At 35.4% G+C, this 12173-nt stretch overlaps 1 long non-coding RNA gene across 1 annotated transcript; it reads right to left on the minus strand.

The window, feature by feature from the left end:
- Window positions 1-5123: 5123 nt before the first annotated feature.
- LOC131194343 (uncharacterized) lies at window positions 5124-8971 on the minus strand. The gene is made up of 3 exons (XR_009154147.1): window positions 8837-8971; window positions 5893-5931; window positions 5124-5526 (listed from the first exon to the last, which is right to left on the minus strand). It is a non-coding gene; the product is annotated as an uncharacterized LOC131194343 (long non-coding RNA).
- Window positions 8972-12173: the final 3202 nt, after the last annotated feature.

Genomic DNA, 12173 nt, shown 5'->3' on the forward strand with positions numbered 1-12173 from the left:
GGTCAAAACAGTGGTGAAATCCAATTTTTTTTACTCCCGGTTCTGTGGGCATGGCTTGGTGGGTGTGGTGTGGCTTGATGGGTGTGGCAGGGGAAAGATATTGCAAAATCTCCACCCCCCCCCACTCTGGGGCCAGCCAGAGGTGGTATTTGCCGGTTCTCTAAACTACTCAAAATTTCCACTACCAGTTCTCCAGAACCTGTTAGAACCTGCTGGATTTCACTCCTGGGTCAAACCCAACACATCCTGTTCATTTCGGAATCAAGTTTATTGATTGCTTCCCTGGAATGATATTTTACTCTAAAACCCCACAAGAGTTTCACCTAGAGCAAAATAGGTCAATGGCCAAGTATTAAGCAATAATAATGTTGCACCATCTTTCTCTTATGGTTTCACAGAAAGGACTACAAACCAGTGCCTTTATCAACATTTCCCAATGTCTATAAAAATGCCATAATTGACAGTGTTGACCGCTGCTGAGAGGGAACTATCAAAGCTGAACACAGATCCCTGCCCACTTTATTGTGACTTACTAAACAGAACTTAAGTTGATGGTGTTGGTTTAAAAAACTTTGTAAAGCTTACAGCTGGTGATCAAAGCAGTTTCAGTTTCATATCTCAGCCAAAGCGCCTATTAAAAAGGGTTTATATAATTAGTATTACCCAGATGCATCTCAAGCTGCAAACCATTTTCAGTTACTTTTTCTATCTGTGGAAAGTTTGAGGGGAAGGTGCTCTTCAACAGAGATTTCACCCACAAGAAGACATTGATCATTTCCTTAATAAGCCAAGAGGATCAAGGAAACAGGTGCTAATTTTCATCTTGCCACACATCTGGTCCATGTCCTTGATATCTACAAGCTGAGAAGAATCCAAAATAGCAGGACAAGATTTGTCAAGATTACACCCTTATGAAATATTCTGTCTTCCCCATCTTCCCTAATGTATTCCCTAATAGGGATACAAAAAAGCTCTCCACACCAGTGTCAGCCTCTTCTATATGGATACAATGGAAGTGGAGGACACACTTGTGAGGTGGGTCTCACTCCATGCTCGGATGCACTCCTTTTGCTCTCCAGGTGACAATTCTTCTACATCAACCTTCTGAACTTCATAGTGGCCAGGAGTTGATCTAACTCTGCACAAAGGCTTAGAAACATTGGTATCAACTAGCTGTGCTGTTTCAGTGTTCCACAGAAAGTTTCAAAAATACTGTCATCACACAGAATGGGAAATTCTCCACATTGGATTCCCCCCCCCCACATCCTTTCATTTAAATATATTTAAGCGTCTCTTCTGTTGTCCGAGTTTCCCCGATGTTGGGGATTAATCAAATTTGATCTGCGGGCTCTCAAAGCCGCTGTCTTGTTGGCAATCCATCACCCTGTGTATGTGTTTCCTGGATTGTAGCACTTTATAGCTTTTTCCGGCTGCGGAACACAGCGCAGCATTGTTTGGCTGGGCACCGGGAGGACGTACGGTGCCCAAGTCTGCAAACAGTGTACAACTTGAATTAGCGGTCAGATGGCCGTCGGTGCAATTTATGTTTAGATTCTTGATAAGTTCCTTCTCGTGATTGGATTCTTGAGGGACCTGAATCATTTTAATTAGAGATTTTTTACACTCCAATGTAAACCTGAAAGTTCCTCCTTCAGATTTTTGACACTAGGTGATCAGAATATGAAATTTCTGGATGAGATTGTGTACTAATTGCAGTTATTCCTGTATCATTGTACGTAGTCATTCATGTCCTTGCCTTTTTGCAGATGGACTATGGCAACTTACAGTATTACTACAGTGTCCCAGCCAACTAAATGTGACTGGGATGGAATAACTGATTAGTGTGATCGCATGCCTATGGCTATAGCTATGGTTTTCCTATCCTTAACTCCTAGTTTATTGTATCATTGGAGAAGTGTGGTAGGTGGAGTAAAATAGATGAATTCCCCTCTTCTCTCTTCCAACAATTATCCAGGCACTGAAGTCAGGATTTTCAGCTTGCAAAGATCATACTAAAAAATCAATAGTTTCATACTATTTGGAAGCTGATTGGTATAATATTCTGGAATACTTATCTCTTGGAGTGTTTTGCTCTGTCTTTTTCCAAAAAGGAGTATCCAGACATTTGTAGGATAACTACTATTTAGACCACCTACTATTTGTTCTTTAAAAAAAATTTCATTTCAATTTTTATATTTAATATTTTAGGCATTGATGGTTTTATTATGATAGCTTTATTTAAGTGTGTTTTATTGCTCTTTTGTAAACTGGGCAACTCTGGGAGGAACAGTGGTATAGAAATTAAACAAATCAGTAATTATAATCACTTATGACCATGTAGTCATTCTTAATGCATCATGTAAATCAAAATATAGCATCTGAATTATTATTACCCGTCTTAGTTTTGCACTAATCAGTAATAATACTTATTGTCCATTAATCTTATGCAGAAGGTGCTATCACCATAACACACTGACTTCCACAGAGGGAAATGTATTATTTATTTCAGTAATTCATGTAAAAAACAGTTATATATTGCCTTTCAGCAAAACTTTCAGTTAAAATGCATAAAACTTTGGATGGTATCCAATAGCACCTTCTGCAATAGAATGCATCCCTGGAGAATATGATTTTTCCTGTCTCTCCCTCACTCCCAAAAATGTTTAGGGAAATGTTCTGGACTGAATTTGGGGTGGAGACAGAGAAAAAAAGTACTGTTGAAATAAATACATTGTAGAAGGAAATATTTTTTTCATGTACCATTGAAAAATCTGTGGCACAAGCAAGATTCTTATCAACAGAGAAGGGAAAAAATTAAATTACACTTTAAAGTTAATTTTCACTGATTCCCACTTCCTGAACCATTATGTAATTTCAAATGGAATTGGCTAATGATTTTGATATTCTGTTGAACTTTGCAATATAGCCCTCTGATTAAAAAGTATGCACATAAAAGGGTGTATTTTTTTTTGTATTTGTATTATTATTTGTATTTTTTTTTTGTATTTATACTTATACAAAAATGTATTACATAAAAGTGTTACCCACCATGACTAGAGAAATGTGCATGAATAAGTAATGCAAAGTTTTGATTTTTTTTTTTAAAAAAAGACCCCTTACAATCAATACCAATTGGATGTACTGTAGCAGAGTTTTACTTTTTCTGAGAAACTGAAGCTACTTTTAAAACCTGTTTTTACAGAAACAAATCAGTACAATAAAAATATCAATGTCCAAAAGCATGGCAAAGTGCTGAACTATGATTTGATCTTTCTTTTATAAAGAATATTATGGGCGCTGCCTAAAATATTATAAGCCTTAAATATTTCCAAGTCATTTAGCATAAGAATGTATTTTTTACAAATTTTGTAAGTGAATTCTAATAGGCTGTATTTATTATTTGAAAAAAACCAAATTACAAATCAGATTTTGTCTCTAAAATGACCAAAAAAACCAATAAACTTTTCCTAACATTTATAATATCAGTTACTCTGATTTAGTATTATTTGTTAGAATTAAAAAAAAATCTCTACATTTTTTACCGTTTGCAAACTCCAGGCTTTCGCTAAAAATAAATCACTGTTTAACAAGGTCAAGAGAAATAAAGACCAAGTTAGGTTCAAAGTTTGCAGGTCTTTGCATTTATCAGGTAGAAATATGCTACATTTCACTATTTCATAAAATGCCCTTTTATAAAAAAAAAAACCATTAATCTTTGTTCTTCTAAATCTTGATTTCTCAAATGAAAGAAATGAATGATGGCACTGAATCAAGAAATTGTCTGAAGGTATTTTTTGCTTTGTCTTTTCAGGACCACCAGGACTTTCACATACGTTTTCAATTTCTGTAAGGATGTGATTATCTTGTGGGCATGTTTCACTCCTACAGCCTGTACTGAAGATCAGTCAGCATAGGGTACCCTTTTCATGGGGGGATCAAGATAAGTTCAGCATTTCACTATATCTGCTGTGTTAACTACCACTGTTTTGTTCTATGATTGTCCACTTAGCTTTAAATTCCAATTCTGCAGATCTTCCGTTTTTCCAAAGTAACTCTCAGTTATACTAAACTTAGCTTTTTTTTCTTGTTCTAACAGACTAATAGCGTACAAAAGCAAAAATAACACTTTAATCTTATCTAGTATTCTATTTTCCCCTCATTGATTCTACATATATCGTATATGATCTACTTATCAAAACAAATTTCACTCCTAGAATCCGTTACGAGAAAAAAAATTACATGCGTAAATAGCATATGACTTTTCTTTGATTCTGAGAAATTCCTATGGACTTTAAAGCACCAGCATCCTAAGCCAGGGATTGTGGGTTCGTGTCCCATCTGGGGTGGAAGATTTACTTAAAGGCTCAGTGGCTAAGACACTGAGCTTGTAGATCAGAAAGGTCGGCAGTTCAGCGGTTCGAATCCCTAGCGCTGCGTAACAGAGTGAGCTCCCGTTACTTGCCCCAGCTTCTGCCAACCTAGCAGTTCAAAAGCATGTAAAAATGCAAGTTGAAAAATAGGGACCACCTTGGTGGGAAGGTAACAGTGTTCTGTGCACCTTTGGCATTTAGTCATGCTGGCCCCATGACCATGGGATTGTCATCAGACAGCACTGGCCCTTCGTCTTAGAAACGGAGATGAGCATTGCTCCCTAGAGTCAGGAACGACTAGCATGTATGTGCGAGGGGAACCTTTACCTTTACCTAGTTTCTTTGGGCTGAAGATAGATAGCAGAAGCTCCACTATCTCTTTCTCTCCTTGTAGGTAAGGTGGCAATCATATCTATACAGAATGCAGAATTTTGCACCTTCATCTGTGGAAATACTGGGGTGTGTGGGTGTAAGAGAGTGTACGAGTGTATGTTTTAAAACTTAAATGATTTTCTTATGTTTATAGATGCATTTTTAAATGTTGCCATTCATTATTCATAGAATATTCACATTTCCCCTGTGTAAATAAAATAAAATCCAACTACATGGATTATTCCAACATTTCCTCTCCCAGAAAAGCATATGTAGGCAGCTAGCAAGATGCATAGCCAACTCTTTTAAGAAGAATGTCAGCAACATTTTTATGTTTAGTCCAGAGGCAATGATACTCATTTGTACTTTGTGTAATCCACCCACCATTTTTTCTTAGCCTCTGGATGTCATACTGCTGATATAAATTTAGTTTCTAACTGGAGATATACTATGGGAGCTGTGGACGCAAGTTTCTTCAATATATATCAAACATAAAACTGTTCCAGACCCTCTTAACAAGACAGAATGGAAAAAAAAACTTTAATGTAGCTATTTTATTCTCCTTTCTCTTAAATTAAGAGTGTTGTATTCTTGGCTATGTATCATCATAGAAAACCTCAGGGGCAAAATCCAATATTGGATTTGGGATTGGATGTATATTCAGGCAATGAATTTGCCTCTCACCCTCCTGCTCCTTCCCATTCCGAAGTGCACTGGAAGATTCCCCATCCCTTTGGAACAGATTTGGAGGGGTCTGGAGATGGTAGAAGGCTGCACCTCTTTCCTGTTTTCAAAAAAACATCTAATTAGTAGAAAGGCTTTTTTGTTAGATGCCACCTGTCGTAGTCGTAGTATTATAATGGTCTTTTCTGGAAATGATAATACATTCTATTAAAATGATGAATAAAAGTGCAAACTATCATATGTGAGAGTCACAAAGAAATGTTTGTTAGCCTATAGATGAGATTAAGAAAATCATAATATTTCTGCAACTATTACTTTATTAAGCATGAATCCAATTAAGCAATATGTACCAGAAAAGCTTAGTTTTATTTTTCTTTCAACGATAACAATCTTATTACCCAATATAATTATTGAGAACTACTATTTTAATATTGATTAGAACAAAAATAGAAATGATTATACTCACCCCTCAGAATCAGTAGCATAAAAATGTTTGTCTCAAGATCTATAGAAATAATGCCGTTAGGAAGGAAAGTAAGGTTGTGAAATTAGGTTTTGGGTCAGAAGAGTTTAGGATCAATGGATTTAAAGTGAATTTCTATTATCTTCTGTACATGGTATGAAAAACCTGTGAGCAAAAGAGCATTTTCCTTTAAATGTAATGTACCAGTAAACATTCCCAGTGGTTCTGTTGCAAATAATGACAAATGTTGACAGGCTTCTTCAAATTGCAGCAACTGATGTCAGCCAATTATTTTTATTATAACACTTGCCCAAAAAGACATCTGTCTAAATATTTATTTGGTGTTCTGTATTTACTCATTATCCATACTGTTTTAGTCAACCACTGTTTATCAAAACAGGATGCAAATAAACATTTATAACAACTATTAAAAGTTATCTCTTGAATTGTTATATATTTTTTAAGAGTTTGTCTTCTTGAGTGAATTCTTTAATTTCTGAATCTTTAATGCATGTTTTCATACATTCATGACTCACAAATTAAGGAATGATGATGCATTTATATTTCCCTGTCAATTTTAAATTTAGAATATAATTCCTTATAAAATTCTGCAAATTTTTCTATTATTTCCAATCTTGTAGAACAATTTCTCTGTTGCTGTTATCATCCTTCTGCCTCTCTTTGTTATGATTTGCTATGCAAATAAACCAGAAAAATACAAATAATTCTGGCATCTTTGCATAATTAAAATGAGTCCTACGGGAGATGGTGCGGTATATAAGTTCGATTAATAAAAATAAATTTTATAACATTTTATCTTCTTTTTGAGTTCTATTATTTCCAGTAAATCTAATAATTGTTTGAGTTTATTTAGCTCTTTCAGTACTTACTGCCTTGGGTTGGTTTTGTTGATCTGTTCTGGTTCCTCTATTATTTTTTTTTTTACAACTGTGATTTCTATCTATTATATAGAATAGGGGTCTCCAACCTTGACAACTTGAAGACTTGTGGACTTCAACTCCCAGAGTTCCTCAACCAGCTTTGGTTGAGGTTGAACTCTGGAAGTTGAAGTCCACAAGTCTTAAAGTTGCCAACGTTGGAGACCCCTGATATAGAATACAGAAAGAAATCATCATCCTTAGAATGCATATAAATAAGAAGAACAATTATTTGAAGACTGACAAACATATATTAGTATTATTTTCTGAAGAACTGGAGAATCTGTATTTTTGTTTGAACTGTGAATAAAACTGTACCTTCTTTACTCATCCTATGATCTTCCACATGTTCAAGAAAATGCAATCGACTTCCTTGGAATTGTTGATTATACATTTCTATTTTTTTTTTACTCATATTATGTTTCAAAAAAAAAAAAAAAAAAGACTTTGGTCACAACCTGATTTGGTTGTGACCTGAACCTAATTTTGGAAATTTGGCGCTTACAAAAAAAATAGCATGGAAGGGGAAATCGGCTGCGGAAAAAAAAATTGTGAATTCTTTGGTCGGAACCCGATTTGGTTGTGGTCAGAAGTGTTCATGACCAAAGGTTCTACTGTATTAGAATTCAGTATAGAGAGACTTAGCATTAGATGAATCTTGTACTAGTTCTAGCTTTAAACGGGTAATAATTCCTTGGGCTTTTATGTAGCTACAAAGATTAGGATAATAATTTAAGCAGCTTGCTGTCCATGAAATATGTTCAGTGACACCAGCAAAGCCTCTGGGAAGCTTTACATCCAGGAAAGAGACATAAACAATTTTCAAATGGGCACTATGGATTTGCAAACTGAATGTCTTACCAAACATAAAGATTTGCTTGGCAGTATGGACAAAAGAGGAAAAAAAGTTAGAGTTTTATTGCAATGCCTTGAATTAAATATTGCTAGTATTATATATTTGAGAAGTTTAGCATTTTAATTTGAATCTGGTCTGCCAACTTTAGATAGTTGAAATCTTTGTAAAATGTGCTATTCCCATGTTCTGATTATTCCATGTAGAGTTAAGCCTCTCTAATGGTCTGATCTATCCCTGCGAATTACAAGAATTTAGCAAAATAAAATAAAATAAAATAAAAAAATCAAACTTAGTATATCTCTATCACACTTAGAATGGTAGATGAGAGGAAATCAAAGAAACACAATAAACATTTTAAATACTACCAGTAGAAGACTAGTTACATCACTAGTAACATTAAAAGGTATCTAGGAAAACTCAGTATCAGAGATATTTTTGTACACATGATCCTTAATCTGATAGTTAAAAGGATTTGTCAAACCAAGTCCAACTACTTTCAGTCTCATATCTCCTGTCTCTAGTGGCTAATACCATCCGAGTCAGAGACAGATCTAAAGGTGATTACTCTTAGAATACTTTGTCTATCCCAATCTTGCTGTTTTATGATCGGTTTACTAGACCATGTCATCTGGGGATTTATGTTCCTTCTAAATAATGTACCTTTTGGAATAAAGACATAAGTGTTCTTAATGTTCATGTAGCAGTTCTAATCCACCCTGCATTCTGCTAAAGTTGTAGGTTCACAGATTAATTATGTGTTATACAAAGCTGGTGTTACTTTATATTATTTTAAGGCCATTAAGTAGTTTTAAGACAGGGTGGTATTATAATAAAGTATTTGTGTTTCCATGTGAAATAAGCTTTTATTCGATATCTCCCCCCTCCAACTTTATTTTTTTTCATTCTGGTACATATCATAGGCAAACTGTGATTTAGTGTTCATGTAGTAATTAACATATTCCATTGCCATTGCTTGCAGAGGAACTGCATTTAATGCTTATTTTCTTAAAAAAACACTAAATTAGCCAGTTTTTTAAAAATAGCAATGGCACTTAGATTTATACACCGCTTCACAGTGCTCTGCAGCCCTCTCTAAGTGGTTTACAAGAGTCAGCATATTGCCTCCAACAAGCTGGATCCTCATTTTACCAACCTTGGAAGGATGGAAGGCTGAGTCAGTTTTGAGCCAGTGAGAAGTGAACTGCTGGCAGTTGGCAGAAATAGCATGCAATACTGCATTCTAACCACTGCACCACCACGGCTTGATTACGGTGAGAACAGACTGCTGGGCTCTATAAAAATAAAACATATGAAGAACAGTTGCAGGAATTGGGAATTATTTTCATTATTCAATTATTTTCATATGTTCAATTATATTCATTATTTTAATGAAGAAGGACTAGGGGTGACATGATACCAGTGTTCCAATATCTAAGAGGCTGCCACAAAGAAGAGGGGTTCAACCTATTCTTCAAAACACTTGAAATCAGGACAAGAAATAGTGGATGGAAACTAATCAAGGAGAGAACCAACCTATAACTAAGGAGAAATTTCCTGACAGAACAATTAATTTCCTGACAGAACAGTTAATCAGTGGAAAACCGAAAACAGATTATGGTTGCTACAACACTGGAGGTTTTTAAGAAGAGAATGGACAATCATTTGTCGGAAATGGTATAGGGTTTCCTGCTTGAGCAGAGGGTGATGGAGAAGCTATACATTTGGTTGATGCTGATGGTATCTCTTTTATATTCATCACTATTCAGGAGAACTTATGTTTCTGCTAGTCATAAATATCCAACTGCATATGAAGAAAATGTCCACATTTTTCTCTTACTTCCCCATTCCTGTTTTGTTTTTTTTAATGGACTGTGTTATTTTGATTGCTACTACAACAACTGGAACCTCTGTAAAGCGTTTGGGAAATGATAGGGGTTTAAGATTATAGTAATTACCGGTAATAAAAATACTTGCTCTTTCAATTTCGTGCCTTGTGAAGCTAATCAATACATCTACATATAAAATGAGCAATTTAGTTTTACTTTTTCTTCTTATTCAGCTGTGTCTAGCTCTGTAACAAGATGAGCATAATTGTGTCATTAACCATTGCTTCTTTTTCTTGTGAGCTCATGCAAACTTGTGGGACTTGCCCTTAAAAAGCTGAGCCTGAGAATGAAAATTTAATATGAGGTTTCAAACCAGTGCTAGAAAGCTAAAAATACAAATTATGTCACCATCAAATGATTTTAAAGATCTGGAAACATTTACCAATATTACTTAAAGAAAAGTAAATGTTCAGGTTGTTATGGGGAATGTTTGCCTTTATTACTTTTACTGTAGGTAGGATGGATGACAGAATCCAAGATGGCTGCTTTCTATGTCACCTTTCACCATCTAAAACAATAATTAAGGAAGGCATTACAAAAAGATGAGAATGCCATATATCAATTTTTCTATCTATGCTCCCCTCCTCTGCTTATTCTAAGATTGTATCAAGAATCTGATTTTTGTATTGATCCATACATTCACAGAGATACTTGTGCATCTCTTGTTTTGTTTTTCTTTTCTTTAGAAGTTCAGTCTCCTTGTACTAGTATTGCTATGTACTTTATATGTCATTTAGATGACATGTTCAAGAAATGTTTTCTTAAACTTCAATATGGGTTAGAAGAAAAATGATTTGATTTATAGCATTAATCAGGAACCCCCCTAAATAAAATAAATTAAATTAAATTGAAAGCATTTAAAAAGAGCTTTAAGGGAAGTAGCAATTTTTATTGTTTTTGGTCTACTGAGCTTCTAGTTGGAATTTTGTTGTAGACTTCCAAGTGATATGGCTGAAATTTTATGTCTACTGCTCCCACCTTCAATATTATAAGGAAAGGTCTCTGATTAAAAAGTAATTAAATTGCTATGCATATTCAGTGAACTGATAATTCTTGAGGCAATTCTTACCCAGAATTGGCTTTAATTTGGGGATTATCAACTTTTCTGACAATTTATGCATCTGGCTTTTGCTGAAGTAAAATGGTGACCATTGAGCATTTGAGAACACTTATTATTAAACAAAGTTACAAGAGCTATTTTAATAACCATTAAGTTAGGTATAACTTACTTTATAATACTTTATAAAGTAATATAAAACATTTTTGTATGATAATTGATCAGACACTAATACAGTTATTAAAATGACCATTCCCAGTTGGTTTTCAGCAAGACAAAATAGTTGAAGACCTTTTCACACACTGATTCCCTGATTTCTAACTCTGTTTTTCTAAGTAATATTCTTGCAGTTTGACCAAACCAGAGTCAGTGTTGGCATGGTTGGGTGTTTGTCAATGATCTTAGGTTGACAACCCTATTCTGGGCAACACTTTGCCCTGAGAAGGCATCATACTACAACTCTGACTCGTTTCTGCTCTTCAGTTCCAGCTGCCACATAGTTTCAAGCTGCATTGGTATGTAATTTAATAATAATAATAACAACAACAGAGTTGGAAGGGACCTTAGAGGCCTTCTAGTCCAACCCCCCGCCCAGGCAGGAAAGCCTACACCATCTCAGACAGATGGTTGTCTAACATCTTCTTAAAAATTTCCAGTGTTGGAGCACTTTATAAAGCTCTTCTCAGCCTGAATTAAGATAAAATTGTGACATCAGAGATACTTTGGTCTAGTGATTAACATAGCAGGCTGGAAAGCAGGAGACCATGAGTTTAATTCCCACCTTAGACATGAAAGCCAGCTGGCTGACTTTGAGCTAGTCACTCTCTCACAGCCCAACTCACCTCACAGGATTATTGTTGTGGGGAAAATAGGAGGAGGAAAGTGTGTTGGATATGTTTGCCTTGGGTTATTTGTAAAGATAATAAAAGTAGGATACAAGCAATCAAAGAAAAAAAACCTCCAAAATTGCAAAGCAGGAAGTGTGCTAACTGCATACCAAGCCTCACAACTGGCCAAATAAAATAGAGATGGGCAGAAGATTCAACTCCAGCTGCCCATTTAGCTGTTACTTTGTCCAAGGGAGGTCACTGCCTGGTATCAACCATCAAGCCAGGGTGTTTGCACACAGGAGATCAAGAGCATTGAAAGCTGCTCTATTAGATATGGCAACAAGTTGATGGCACAGAAAGCTGCATGCCAAACTGCCCATCTGCTGACTTTTAGGTCTGCTTAAAGAACCAAGGAGCAAGTCCCTGCAAGAGGAAGACCAAGCATTCAAACCAGGTAATCCATAAGTAATGAAAATGATGAATTTAAAGCATACATTTTGTCAAGTTTTCAATTCCTGGCGCTGACTACTGTGTATATTTAGCAATAGCACTTAAACTTATATGCAGCTTCACAGTGCTTTACAGCCCTCTCTAAGTGGTTTACAGAGTCAGCATTTTGCCCCCAACAATCTGGGTCCTCAATTTAGGATTGTAATAGTGTCTTTTTTTAGCAGAGAAGAAGAGCAAATACTGTGAACAAGGTGATATTTACCAATG

This window comes from Ahaetulla prasina, chromosome 1 (genome assembly GCF_028640845.1).
Source record: "Ahaetulla prasina isolate Xishuangbanna chromosome 1, ASM2864084v1, whole genome shotgun sequence".
Classification (NCBI taxonomy): Eukaryota; Metazoa; Chordata; class Lepidosauria; order Squamata; family Colubridae; genus Ahaetulla; species Ahaetulla prasina.